Here is a 14,804-nt window from a genome sequence, read left to right as displayed (position 1 = left end):
GATCACCTCCTTCGACCTGCTGGTCACGCTCCTTTTGATGCAGCCCAGGATACGGTTGCTTTCTGGGCTGTGAACGCACACTGAAGCCAGCTCATGTTCATTTTCTCATCAACCAAAATCCCCAAATCCTAGAATCATAGAATGGTTTGGGTTGGAAGAAGCCTTAAAGATTAAGTTGTTGCTTTGTTATTTGGCTGTGCTTGTAAGATGTAATTTCTTTTTTTCTCCCTTTTTGTAACAGGAATATTATCTTCCACATTGCAGACATATTCAACTAAGCATCTACATGGAAGATTTGACTTATTTTTTTTTTGCTTTTCCTTCGCAGGAAATTTGTGTTCTAAATAGTCATTTTGCATCTCTTCACCCAACTACAAAGGTATTTTAGCAAGCATCAATAATTGTGGTATCAAAGATTGTTATGGCTTTGTTCCTATAGGGATCTTATTTTGTCTCTCGAAGACAATTCTGTTGTAAGACATTATTGAATTATGTGCTATCTAATGGCTGTAATATTAGAGGTAAGTTTCTTTTTGCTAATGGTTTGCATTGCAAATAATCCAAACCGTGAGGCTGGAAGAACTGCAGAATAAATTGTGGGTATTTGTGGCCAACAAACCCATGCAGATATTAATGACAATGCCAGCTCATGCTCTCAAAGACCAATGCCTATGATGTGTCATGCTCCTTTGTTTACATATATACCTAATGCTATGGTTACATATATACCTAATGTTACATATATACCTTTGGTTACATATATACCTAATGCAAAGCTATTTTAGGTGTGGGAAGAGAGGATGTTTAGTTCAAGCACTGGAAACTGATGTATTAAAACCCCTAAACTAGCGAACACGGTTTGGGTCTATTTTCAAAGGCAGCATTTCTAACAAAAAGCATATGGCATGAAGAAAAGCATCTGGTAAGTTGAAGAAATTGGCTCTAACCCTAAAAAAGGTCTAATAAATAATACTCTAAAATGTAACTTAGTGCCCCACGCTAGTCAAGTGTGTATATATTAAACCCACATGTGTATGGTTTAAAAGGGGTTATAAGCTGCAGAAATCATTATTAAAGAGTAGGTTTTATACACTTTCCTCTGATCCAGCCTCTGGAATGTAGGTTGTGACTGAGATGTAAATGCTGTTGGATGCGTTTTACCAAGCAAATCCGTGACTGTTGTCCTGGGCCTCCCACTCTCCTGTGTTGCTTTTATTGCTCTGGCTGACATAATGCTCTTACTTGATGTGAACAATTGATTTTCAGATACGTAGCTTTGTGAGACAAAAGACGAATTGGAACATAGTTTGCTTCTGTAGCTGTTATTCTGGATCCATTTGCCCTCTCTACGGGGCCCCTAATGGTCACCTTATCTAATGCTTGCTTCTAGCATTGCAGGCTGGAGAAGACAGATAAAATATCAGGCCTTTTTGTGGTTATGTCAATAGCTGGCCATGGCAAGAAGCCATGGTAGGGAAGTTTTGGTGGCCGCTTGCCAGAGGACGGCCTCTGCATTTCAAGAAGAGCAGGAAGGGTCAACGTGTCCATGTGGCTGGAAGTAGGGAAAAGGCCTGGAAAATTTAAAGAATGTTCAAACAAGAGCTTTGATAGTGAATTTTGGGTTGGATATAACTGGTGGCATAGGAGAGTGGGGAGTTTTGGGTCACTGAGGGATATGGACTCATATGAGGACAGGGATTAATTGTAAAACTGCTTTCAAGGTCTGTAGAAGGTTGAGCAGACAATTTTGTGCTGGCTGTCTTGGTAATGGTTATGCACGACTTCTTTTTTTTTCAAGACAAAGCCATCAATATAGCGTCAAATACATACAGTAATCCTAACGCCCATTTTGCAGTAGCAGAGGCCAAAAATGGAAATGGGGAGAAAAGGAATAGTTGCTTTTTTTATAATTTAATGATCATGAAAAGAAGGTTAGGTATTTCTAAACTGAAGTATTTAAATTTTGACTGTGTGACCATTAAAATAACTTCTTACTGTTAGGGCATACATGAATATTAGAGAATCTCCAGATTTTGCCAGTTTGAGTCCCGGCTATACTGAGAAGAAAGGGGATAACGTCCACGTTCCTATGAGTGCATGCTCCGTATACAAGGGGTATGTTTTGTTTATAGTTGCCTAAACAAAGTCATTATAATACTTGTATGTATTTTTTGTATCTAAAGGATGATTCCAGGGAACTTTCAGATCTCAGTGATATCCAAACCCACTGCCTTTGCTGTAAATTAACTAGTCCGGGCACAGCACTGCACAGATGCAACTAAAATGGATCACGTTTTATTTGCTTGGATCAGATGGCCATGAACATCCATTCGTGCACAAGTCAGTTTTCCAGTGTGTTTCAGTCAAATACATGAGTTTGCTCATTTTTAGAATCATAGAATCATAGAATAGTGAGGGATGGAAAGGAGCTTAAGATCATTCAGTTCCAACCCCCCTGCCATGGGCAGGGACACCTCACACTAAACTATCTCACCCAAGGCCTTGTCCAACCTGGCCTTGAACACCACAGGGATGGAGCATTCACAACCTCCCTGGGCAACCCATTCCAGTGCCTCACCACCCTCACAGTAAAGAATTTCTTCCTTATATCCAATCTAAACTTCCCCTGTTTAAATTTTAACCCATTACCCCTTGTCCTATCACTACAGTCCCTAATGAAGAGTCCCTCCCCAGCACCATTATAGGCCCCCTTCAGATACTGGAAGGCTGCTCTGAGGTCTCCACGCAGCCTTCTCTTCTCCAGGCTGGACAGCCCCAACTTCCTCAGCCTGTCTTCATACGGGAGGTGCTCCAGTCCTCTGATCATCCTCGTGGCCTCCTCTGGACTTGTTCCAACAGTTCCATGTCCTTTTTATGTTGAGGACACCAGAACTGCACACAATGCTCCAAGTGAGGTCTCACGAAAGCAGAGTAGAGGGGCAGGATCACCTTCTTCGACCTGCTGGTCACGCTCCTTTTGATGCAGCCCAGGATACGGTTGCTTTCTGGGCTGCGAGCGCACACTGAAGCCGGCTCATGTTCATTTTCTCATCAACCAACACCCCCAAGTCCTTCTCTGCAGGGCTGCTCTGAATCTCTTCTCTGCCCAACCTGTAGCTGTTCCTGGGATTCCTCCCACCCAGGTGTAGGACCTTGCCCTTGGCATGGTTAAACTTCATGAGGTTGGCATCAGCCCACCTCACAAGTGTGTCAAGGTCCCTCTGGATGGCATTCCTTCCCTCCAGCATATCAACCGAACCACACAGCTTGGTGTCATCGGCAAACTTGCTGAGGGCGCACTCAATCCCACTGTCCATGTCAGCAATGAAGATGTTGAACAAGACCGGTCCCAACCCCGATCCCTGAGGGACACCACTCGTTACTGGTCTCCAGCCAGACATTGAGCCATTGACCACAACTCTTTGTGCGCGGCCATCCAGCCAGTTCTTTATCCACCGAGTGGTCCATCCATCAAATTGATGTCTCTCCAATTTAGAGACAAGGATGTCGTGTGGGACAGTGTCGAACGTTTTACACAAGTCCAGGTAGATGACATCAACTGCTCTACCCCTTTCCATCAGTTCTGTAACCCCATCATAGAAGGCCACCAAATGGGTCAGGCAGGATTTCCCCTTAGTGAAGCCATGCTGGCTGTCATCAAGCACCTTGTTGATTTTCATGTGCCTTAGCATGCCTTCCAGGAGACTCTGCTCCAAGATGTTGGCATGCACAGAGGTGAGACTGACTGCTGTGTAGTTCCCTGGGTCATCCATTTTCCCCTTCTTGAAAATGGGGGTTATATTTCCCTTTTTCCAGTCATTGGGAATTTCACCTGACTGCTATGATCTTTCACATATGATGGGCAGTGGCTTCGCAACTTCATTCTCCAGCTCCTTCAGGACCCGCGGATGGATTTCATCAGGTCCCATGGACTTGTGCACGTTCAGGTTCTTAAGATGGTCTCGAACCAGATCCTCTCCTACCATGGGCCCAAGGTCTTCATTCTCACAGTCCCTGCGCCTGCCTTCCAAAAGTTGGGTGGTTTGGTCAGAGCCTTTGCCAGTGAAAACTGAGGCAAAGAAGTCATTATGAACCTCAGCCTTCTCCAAATGCAGGGCAGCCAGTTCTCCTGAGAGCTTCCAGAGAGAGCGCACGTTGTCCCTAATCTGTCTTTTATTTGCAATATTTTTCCTAAAGAGACTGGTTCTGGGATCCTTTCTGGGGTAAAACATTGCCTGGCTTAGCTTTTTTATGGCTGTGTTTTGAATCAGCTGGATTCTCAAAATGATGCAACACCCAAGCGTGTTGTGGATCATGGAGTCATCATATTTCTAGGAACTCCTAAAGAAAATTCCTTTGAAATAAAAATCATGAAGACTTCAAAGGAAAAGCATTCAAACAAAAGATCTTGGCTCTTGCAAGGACATTAACAGGAGGGTGTCTTTTTTTCCCTGTTTCTTTAGAGTGTTAGGATACATAAATGGGAAGTATTGCCGCTGCCAGGAAACACCCAGCATATTGGATCCTGAGATGCCTGAGGTGCAATCATTCCTGCTGAAACTTGTCAGCTGATGTAGTGCTCCCTGGTATGCAGACACCATCCTAGGCAGTATTTCAATAAGCAATGCTTGTGTCATCCAAGCTGAACATTAAAGCTGTTGCTGTTCAATTATAGATGCATTGTGGCAATCTTGAGGCAGTGGGCTTTTACCATCGTAAGAGAGGTAATTGCTTTTGCTTTTAAAGCATGACCTAATAACAAATCAAGAATCACAGACATCTCATGACAGGAGATGAGTTTTAAATCTCTTTAATAGGATGAATGGGTTTTAAGCATGTTGTATAGGTCATTGTAATTTAAGCTAATGAATCTGGCTTTAATAACCTGCATGAAAGTAATTATGGTGATATAAACAGTCTCCACAGGTTTCATGCCTAGAATATGTAGGTTACACAATCCAAATTTATATCCTTGTTTGGAGAGAGCACTGAACAAGCTGGAAACTAATTCTGTGAGCTAAGAATTTGGATTTTGGCATCTGCCATGTGTGAGAGAACAAAGGATGGCTCAGTAAGTGAAGGATGGCTTTCAAATCCTAGTGGAGCCAGCTCAGCCTTTGCTACTAGTCTGATAAATCAGGAGAGGTCTGGGAGGTGCAGAGTGTGTAGCTCTTTCTAGAAGTGACCTCATAATTAAGCTAGTTTTCCTCCATCAGTTTTGCCTTCCAGCCGTGTTTCCACCATCTGGATTTGGGACTTTCCTCTTATGTTGTAAAAGGACATGTTTCAGACTTCGAAATAGAAGCTGAAAGATGAAGCAAAAATCAAGGGGTGTGAGAATGAAAGATCTAAATAAAACAAAATTACACTGGTTCATATAAACGGCAGATGGTGATGGAAGGAAGCACAGTGATAATCAGGACATGTGTTTGAGCTGGTTCAGCTCTGTTGGCACATCACACGTTTGGTCATGTTAACCTACCTGCTGTCTTCCACACCTCCCTCACCAGGGGAGATGTCTTTAAAAAGTGCCATTTAAGAGATCGTGAACTGTGGTAAAATTATTTACTTTGAATCCTTATTTGTGCTCCTTGGTTTTGTAGCATCCCATCCCACAAAACCTTGGGATGGGGTTGCCTGTTCTGACGTCAGTGAGGACAGTGGGGGATGCTCCAAGCTTGACCTTCTCTCAGTGGCTTTGGGTGGCAATGGGAGAAGCAGATCTTTTATTTCCACATCCCCGGGAATGGGGAAGAGATGTTGGCAGTGGGACAATGCACATCAGCACTCCCACACTGAGGTCTGCACAAGTCTGGCAGTGCTGATTTCTTTGTTCTCTTTCTTTGGTGGAGAGAATATCACACTGTACTTTGTTTCATAACCGAAAACCAGCCACATTATTGCCCTTCAGCCATAACAATTTCCATAGCAGCAGTCTGATTGTAGCCATTGTTGTCTGTGCTGGGTTTCCTATGGTCATGCCTTTTCAGCAACCAGTGCTGACACCGATCCACCAGCATCTGTGGAAGTCTCTGATGTGTGTATGACACAGCGAACAAAGCAAACAAGATGAAGAAGATGTGCATCTGAGAATGGCCCGAGGGTGATTTATTCCCCTGCTGTGCCAGTGAATGTTACCTTTTTCAGAATAAGCATTAGGAATCACTGTTAATGGCTTCTGCATGTCTCAGAAAGCATCTTAACGCCTTTAATTTCCCTAACTCAATTCATAGAATAATAGAATGTGTTTTGTTGGAAGGGAGGTGAAAGCTCATCCAGTTCCAACCACCTGCTGTAGGCAGGGACACCATCCACTAGACCAGGTTGCCCCAAGTCCCATCCAACCTGGCCCTGAACACTGACAGGGATGGGGCATCCACAATTTGTCTGGGCAACCAGTTCTATTTGGTGCCTGAAGGACAAAATCCTAAAGGCCTAATTTAGTTAAAAAGATTAATGAGGGAAAAGAGAGCAAATGTGATACAATTATGTTTTAGTGTAAGGTAAGAACAAGGTAATCTTGTTGCATGCTTGGCACAGGTGAATTAATGAAGTACAAGGTTAAAAACTTAGCAACTGAAAAAATGTTTTTATCACATAGATTTATGTTAAAATTTCATGTTGGGAGCTGGCTGTTTCATAGCCTCATTTGAATTACAGGTTCATGCAATAATATAGAGTTGTTTATATCCCTTCACCCCAAATATTACCACTATGATTGCAAATGTGTTTAGATGCTGGAGTGGGAAGCACTGTTCTTTAAAAGAAAAAAGAAAACACACACAAAAATATTCCCAAAGTGGTACCTGTCCACCAGCGTTGGCCTGGAAACAGGAATTTGGGCCATGCCATTGCTTCCTCTGCATTTTTTCAAGTGTTCTAAAGGATAGGGAAAGGCTAACAGCGATAACAAGAAAAGATAGATGTTAAAACCAAGATAAATGATTCTGCTCATCCTACTGGTTTAACATATGGTGTGGAGAAGCAAATGGGAGGCGGTGACAGACCCATATGCACCATAATGGACGGCTGTGTCCAAGGGGCAGCAGCACAGCAGCGTCTCTCCCCTCTCCAGTGGTGTTGGCTGTATTTGAGCATCAGGCAGCAAAAGGTGCCTAAGCATGAATGAGCGCAACATGATGGATGTGCCATGTACCAGGTAGAGCTTAAGGCTAAAACTGAGCAATGGCTTTGTGCAATGGAGAGGAAAGGGAGCTCCTGGTCTGGAGAGGCTGTGTCCTCATCAGTGCTGAGGTGCAGCAGTGGGGAATGCTGCCTTGAGGGGCATGGGGTGGCCTGAAGTGTCAAGTTGATGTGGAGTCTCTTGAAAGCATTGCAAGGCATCAGAGATTTCCTCCATGAGGCAGGGAGGAAATGTGAGCTTTCCCCATAAAGTTATCCAAGACTTCTAATAGCAGTATGTGCTGTCTTCACTCCACTATCTTTTAGGGGTTAATGCCTTAAGATGTGAGCCTTTCTGCCTATGGGGAAAAGATTCTGGGTAAGTTTGTGAGCTGAGAGGCAGCTCTTGAGACCTTTTGCCTATCTTACTGCAACAACAGTACTCAGCACATGCAAAAAATACTCTGTCCCAAGCATTTTGGGGTAATTGGCTCAGAAGTGCCAGATGCCTCTGTCAGAGTTAATCTTCCTTGTAAACATTTGCACAACCTCCTGGTATCCAGTGAAAGGTATTGGTTTTGGGTTTTCTCTTCTGACTCCACAGTGCTTGATCAGCTCAAGAGGACACTCTGTCCTGGCAGCATGTGTACCTACGTAAGGAGGGAAAGCAGGGCTGATGCAATAGACTGTGCCTGTGGTTGCCTGTCTGTTGAGGCCCAATAGCCTCATGTTCATCGTGGAAACTGGTTCCCCAGAGTCTCTGGTTGGTCTTGATCTGGTCTGCTCTTGAAAGGTTCTTGCTCCTTTGCTGTTTGGTGTTTAGCATCTAGTGGAAGCAGTATTGCTATGGCTAACATGAAGGGACAGCCACTGTAAGACTGATCCTGGCTCCACTAGAGCTTGTGGATGCTTTAAGGTACCTGGCAGGGTCCTACCTGAGTGTGTGATATACCTTCAGAGGCCTTTTTCCTTCCATAGTGCCATTAGTACTGTTTGCTCAAGCAGGACAACAGTTGCACATCAGGGCTATCTTACAGCTGCCTCCATCTGACAGCTCCTGAGTGTATTTATCTCTAGGAGTGGAGTCACTGGGAGTGAAGATAGATGTTGGTGTTCCTGCAGGGAATGGGCAGTTAAGTTATGTCTGTCATTGTGTCACTGGCATGCAAGCAGCTTTACAGGAATGCTGCCAGAGCATCAGCAGTGCCTGCAGGATCCCGGGGCATCTTCACCGGGACAGCATCCAATGCATGCTGCTATTGCAGGAGCCCCTAGACATACAGCAAATACTTCCATTGAGAAATGAAAGCTCTTCAGGCTTCGTTTCTTTAACCTGTTGAAGCCCTGTTGTAACCTGGGTCGTTCTTGGTTCTTAATGGATGTTTGTAAACGTAACAAATTCCTGGTGCAGTAATTAGGTTTCCAATGCTGAAGCATTTATGTCAAGTGTCTTAATTTTTATACTAATGAACTGGGATTCCCGGTGGGTTGTCATACAAGCTGTTCACATTCACAGACATCTCTCGGTGCCAAGTATCATTGGTACCTTTTGGGAAGCAGTAGTGGCAGCAGTTTGCTCCTCCTGTGACCCCTCCATGCTGTCAAGCAGTTTGCTCTCAGCTCATGTCAGGGATGACTGACAACCCAATTCCCTTTAGGCAGTGGCGCTGGTTGCTAATTTTTCCCATGATCAGCTTTTTCTACCCACTTTTAACCTAAACTCAGCAATGCTCCTTTTTGTCCCCGGTCTGATTTATTCCAAGACTCCAGTATGACTTGGGACCAGTGGTAACTGTGTAAAGCAGGTGATGCTCAGGCACAACCTGTCTCATGTGTGCACTGTATGGAGGGATGTTGCTGGCACCCTGTAGTGCTCACAGGGACCTTGATAGCCATCGCTCACTGGTAATGTGTGGCAGCAGAACATGCTGCTGCCTGCTTGGGTGCCACCACTCAGGTGATTGTGTTTAGACAGCAATCAGAGCTGGCAGCTCTTTGTCAGCATCTTAACTAAACAGTTGACTACACTTAGCTAAATATTTACAGCATATTTGCACCTGGATTTTAGCAAGAAACCCTCTTGCATACAGAGATGCTTTGAGTTGTGAGGAAAGATGCAGCGCAGTGAAGAAAAGTAATCCCAAGGGTTCCTAGAAGTCATGCTAATTTTACCAAACATAAGCATCTCCTCTGCAGCTGAGCTATGATCTCTTTAACTCCAAGAAGCTAATTCTTATAAGGGAGACAAGCAGATGATTTGGCTGTTTTTCTGTTGTAATGGTAAATGAAAAGGAAAATCAAGCTGGAATGGAGGTGGCCATCTGGAGAATTTGAAGAAAATCAGGGATTTCCATGGCTGAGCTGCATCTGAGGAGACTGGTGTTTTGAGAACGTGTCACCTTGATGTGTGCCACCAAGAGAGGCAGGCAAAACAGCTCCTGTCTCCAAATGATAGAGGTGAAAGTAATGGGAAGCAAGGGAACGCGTCCTAGTGTGTTGCAAGGAGCTGGCAGGAGAAAGCTAATGAGGCATTCTGGATGCCAGCACAGTAAAATTAGAGCTAGCTACAGTACATCTCCCATCAAACCTAATGCTGCCTTTCCAATAGGAAAGGGGGTACTGAAGGTACTGAACTGCACCTAGCCCAGACTAGTATCTATTGGATTTACTAGTCTTGCAGTTCTTACGGTTCTAGAAAGCAGAGGATGGTCTCTGACTTGTCACCTTTGAGGTCATTATGTAGGAAGGTTTCCCTGTTTTTATCAAATCATCATTGCACTCATATGCATTTTGGGACACGTGTCTGATTGCTGGTATTGCAGGGTTACACCTGAAGCAGGTAATTCTCACTGTCTGCGTCAGCCTGTAGGAAGCTGTTTGCAATGAGCAAGTTTGGGCTTCTCTGTTGTCAATAAAATATATGTTTGTACACTCCATGAATGTAAAACTAGTGATAAAAACAGTGGGAGCCAACCTGAACGAACTATGGAGGTGGTTTGCAATCAGGTTCAGGGGATACTCCCCACTTAAAGCTTTAGTTAGTTTGAGCAGAAATTAACTCTGTAAATTTTGTTTCTGGGCTAGGAAAGAAACACCAACCGTTCAACCTCCTTGCAGTCACACAGCCTCTCCTTCTTTAGCTATACTCACTGAGCTGAGGCAACGATATTCTCAACCTGAGTAAACGCTTACTGCCGAAACCACTTAGAACGGGATTCACAGGGTGTTCTGATTCAAATCCCTGTGAACAACAAAAGCCAAGGGAAGAAAAAAAATAATAATACAAGCTTGAATTTGCAAATGAAATGATGTTTCATGCATAATTCAGAGGAATAGTGAAATCTTCCCAGGCATGAGAACCGCTGAGGCTTCACGTGTGTGCAGCTGGCTGGCCGGAGCCTTGCCAAGGCTCCTAGTTTGTTTCTTCTAAGCAAAAAGCATTTTGTAGGGAGGAAGCCAAGCCCCAACATCAGCAGCCTTGTTTCTTGTAGTCAGCTAACGCTCACCCAGGAAGTACAAAAGGTTCAAAGCTGGTCAACCCTGTGGCTAGACTTAACTCTGTTCATAAGCTCTGAATAGATAACATAGGTATGAATCAGCCAAGCCCAAAATAAAACACAAAGAAATGGGGAAAACTGTCTCATCTTATTGACATTAAGGTTGAACTGGAGAGAACTCCCTCATCCTTCTCACCTAATCCTTTCCTGACAGTGGGTTTTTGGTTTCTTTCTTTGTGCCCATAATACACCTTAGGCTGTATCTGGGTAGAAGTCCTCATCAGACAGCATTAGCTGAAGTGCACCCCTCTCTCTGGAGCCCTTACACCCCTCTCTTTGGTCCAGCTAGGCGTCCTGAAACTGCTTTTGCTGCTGCTTCATCTGTGTGACTAGCTGTGCTTCTTAACAAGGTGACTGACTTTTATTCTTTCAAATCTTACCCAGAAGTACAATTTTTATCAGTTCTACAGAGATTCAAAGAAATATGAATGACAGCCTCTTAAATATTCCATGATTTCACAGCAGCTGCCACCAAGGGCTTGTATGATGATGGAGTTTATGCAGCCAGAAGGGCAAGTTGTTCTGCAGTTAAGTGGGAGATGCTGTAGTTGTGTCACAATCTGCCATCTGTCATGAAAATACAGCTGAAAAGGCAGGAAGGGTGGAATTTACAGCATGATTACATCCTTGCAGTGCCTTGGTGTCCTTTTTGTCCTGCAGGAATACCACTCGGCTTCAATGAGGTAAAATTGTGGTTGGACAAAAGTGATGGATGTCTGTGAAGGTAACCGTATGGTGGTCAGTGATGGATGGTTGGCCATCTGTGTGCTAATGAATGATGCTCTTCTTGGAGTTACTCCCCAGAGGGTAGAGGGAGGGGCTCAGCCCTTCTGTGTCTGTCTGTACATGATCCTGTCATGGATCGAATGGGCAGGGTGTGAAGGGAAGGGGAAACTAAAAACCTTTATTTTTCTAAAACTAAAGTTTTCTAAAACTAAAGTTTTTTAGTTTTCCCTTCCCAAGGTAATCCTGTCAGACACAGTAATTCCTGCAAAGCCAGCCTAGCCACCAATCTGAGGAAGTGCCAAGTGTCTTGGACTTCAGAGCAGCGTAATCATAGAATCATAGACTGGTTTGGGTTGGAAAGGACCTTAAGATCATCCAGTTCCAGCCACTCTGCCATGGGCAGGGACACCTCACACTAAACCATGTCATCCACTTGAACACTGACAGGCATTTACCACTTCTTTGAGCAACCTATGCCAGCTCCTCACCACCCTCACAGTACAGAACTTCTACCTTATATCAAACCCAAACTTGCCCTGTTTCAGTTTGAGCCCATCACCGCTTGTCCTGTTGCTACAGTCCCTGATAGAGTCCTTCTCCAGCATCCCTATAGGCCCCCTTCAGATACTGGGAGGCTGCTATGAGGTCTCCACGCAGCCTTCTCTTCTCCAGGCTGAACAGCCCCAACTTCCTCAGCCTGTCTTCATACAGGAGGTGCTCCAGTCCCCTGATCATCCTCGTGGCCTCCTCTGGACTTGTTCCAACAGTTCCATGTCCTTTTTATGTTGAGGACACCAGAACTCTACACAGTGCTCTTTGTTTTATCTCATACAGAGACCCTCAGATGGATCGGATCAGGAGAGTGAATTAGGTGTAAATTTTAGATACCAATAGTTATTGCTTAGAAAACCCAGAAATAGCAAACCTCTTAGAAGCCGTGTCAGAGCTAAGCTATGTCCCCTATCCTGGCAGTGAGATTCACAAAAGTGAAGAGCAGCTCCAGCATTTCCCCTGCACTGTGCCAAGACTGGGATCTGTTTTCTTTCTGGGACTTTGGGCAGTGGAAGGGATGCTCTGACCATGCCACAGACATTGAAGTTATGTGGTGTGTGCTGTTTGCACTGGGGCACACTGTGCTCTTTCTACCTGACCTTCTAAATCACCTAATACTTAAAGGTCTGTGCATGCCAACATTTTGAAATACATTAATGTGACATACAATCACAGAATAGTTTGGGTTGGAAAGGACCTTAAGATCATCCAGTTCCAACCCCGCTGCCATAGGCAGGGACACCTCACCCTGGACCACATTGCCCAAGGCTCTGTTCTGCCTCAGTTCCTTCCCATGAGTCCCATGGAGTGCTGATCTGCATCATCAGGCTCATAACTCCTTCCAAAAGTGTTGTGTGCTAATGTGTCTACCACCAGAGTGTTCTCATTTCCAGCACAGCAATAACGTTGTTTTAGCAGTTGGGCTTGCCTGCATCTTCAAGCATGAAGTCAGAAGGAACCTGGATAATGCAGTCATTTTAAATGGGCTGGTTCACTTAGGAAACCTTCTGCTAATTCCTGCTGTTTTCCAAGATGCTAAAAGAATTTAAAAGACAATAATGTATGCTGTTGTAGACAAAATAGCACAATTAATTGCATTTTTTTTAACCTCTTTCATCTTGCAAAATTGCAAGAAGGTTTAAAACCAGATGAAAGGATGTGAAAGAGAATAATTAAGAATAATAAGATGTAGGATTTGCCTCATAACAGGTTTATTACTTTAGTGAGATGTATCAGACATCTCTATGTAGAAACATACATACCATTTTCTTTTTTTGCTTAGAATCATAGAATCATAGAATAGTTAGGGCTGGAAAGGAACTTAAGATCATTCAGTTCCAACCCCCTGCCATGGGCAGGGACACCTCACACTAAACCATGTCACCAAAGACTCTGTCCAACCCAGCCTTGAACACCACCAGGGATGGAGCATTCACAACTTGCCTGGGGAACCCATTCCAGTGCCTCACCACCCTCACAGCAGAGATTTTCCTTCTTATATCCAATCTAAACTTCCCCTGTTTAAGTTTTGACCCGTTACCCCTTGTCCTATCACTACAGTCCCTAATGAAGAGTCCCTCCCCAGCATCCCTATAGGCCCCCTTCAGACACTGGAAGGCTGCTCTGAGGTCTCCACGCAGCCTTCTCTTCTCCAGGCTGAACAGCCCCAACTTCCTCAGCCTGTCTTCATACAGGAGGTGCTCCAGTCCCTGATCATCCTCATGGCCTCATCTGGACTTGCTCCAACAGTTCCATGTCCTTCTTAAGGGACAGCCAGTGGGCAAAGAGGGGGTAAGAAAACAAAGTTATTCTCAACTGTACAATTTATTCTGCTTAGGACTGTTATAACATTTTCCAGGAGGGAACTGAATTTAGCATCCCAAAAAGGGATAAGGAGTTCCTCCTGCCCTTGCAAAGCATGACATGAGCTCCAGGAAATGAGATGGCACCTTCTCAAAGGAGCGTGCTCGCCACCCTCATCCCTTCAATAAGCTGTTGCTAGGATGAACACCCTTGCCTGTTTTTGGCCATGTGGGCTGCAGCTCCAGCAGAACACAGCTGGAGATGGCTGTAACCTGTTTCCTGCCTGTGCACTCCTCCTCACCTCCAGCTGCACAGCTGCTTGTACGGAGTGCAGATTGTCCTGACTCTGCACGATATGGATGCTTATAGAGAGTGAACCAGCCTTGCACAAATGCATTTTGCTTCTTGGCTCAGGACCCCTGCAAGGCAGTGGAGCTGCTGATGGTCTGTGGGACTGGATATGCACAGTAGTCATTCAGCTGAGTACCTTTCAGGCACTCTCCAGTGCTGCATTTATACCAGAAGTGAATGAGTCAAATTCTAACACTTTTTGTGATTTTCTATAAATCTATAGGCACTTGGATTGCTACAGATCACTAAATAGTTTAATGTGTCCTGCTGGCAGCAGCATTCATCAGTTCCTTTTTGTTGAGCCAAACGATTTGTGCTTGACAAAAACATATTCACCTCTTCTGATGTGAAGATGTCCAGAGATGGATCCTACTCTGCTGCAAGCTGCAGTCCAAGCTGTCCCCATCCTGTGTCACCTCCTGAGCCTTCTCCTCCGGGTACAGCAGTGAGGCTGTGTTTTATACAAGTGAGCTCCAGCCATGATGTGAAGGGAAAAGCAGAATGTTGTTTCAGTTGGCCATGGCTGCCCCAGTAAATCTGTCTACAGAATGCTACCAGAAATATGCTGATGAACTTCAATTATTCAGCTAATTGGGAGATGAGTTAATTTTTGGGTCAAGTAGTGCAAACTGGTCAATGGGTTTAGAGTTACCCAATCTGATAGCGTTTTCATTTTCATTTTTTCCTCTACTC

Source organism: Pezoporus wallicus, unplaced genomic scaffold (genome assembly GCF_028554395.1).
Source record: "Pezoporus wallicus isolate ANWC-B61680 ecotype Strahan unplaced genomic scaffold, APGP_CSIRO_Pwel_v1 contig_7835, whole genome shotgun sequence".
NCBI classification, from domain to species: Eukaryota; Metazoa; Chordata; class Aves; order Psittaciformes; family Psittacidae; genus Pezoporus; species Pezoporus wallicus.
The sequence above is the reverse complement of the archived record's forward strand: the minus strand, read 5'-3'. Positions refer to the sequence as shown.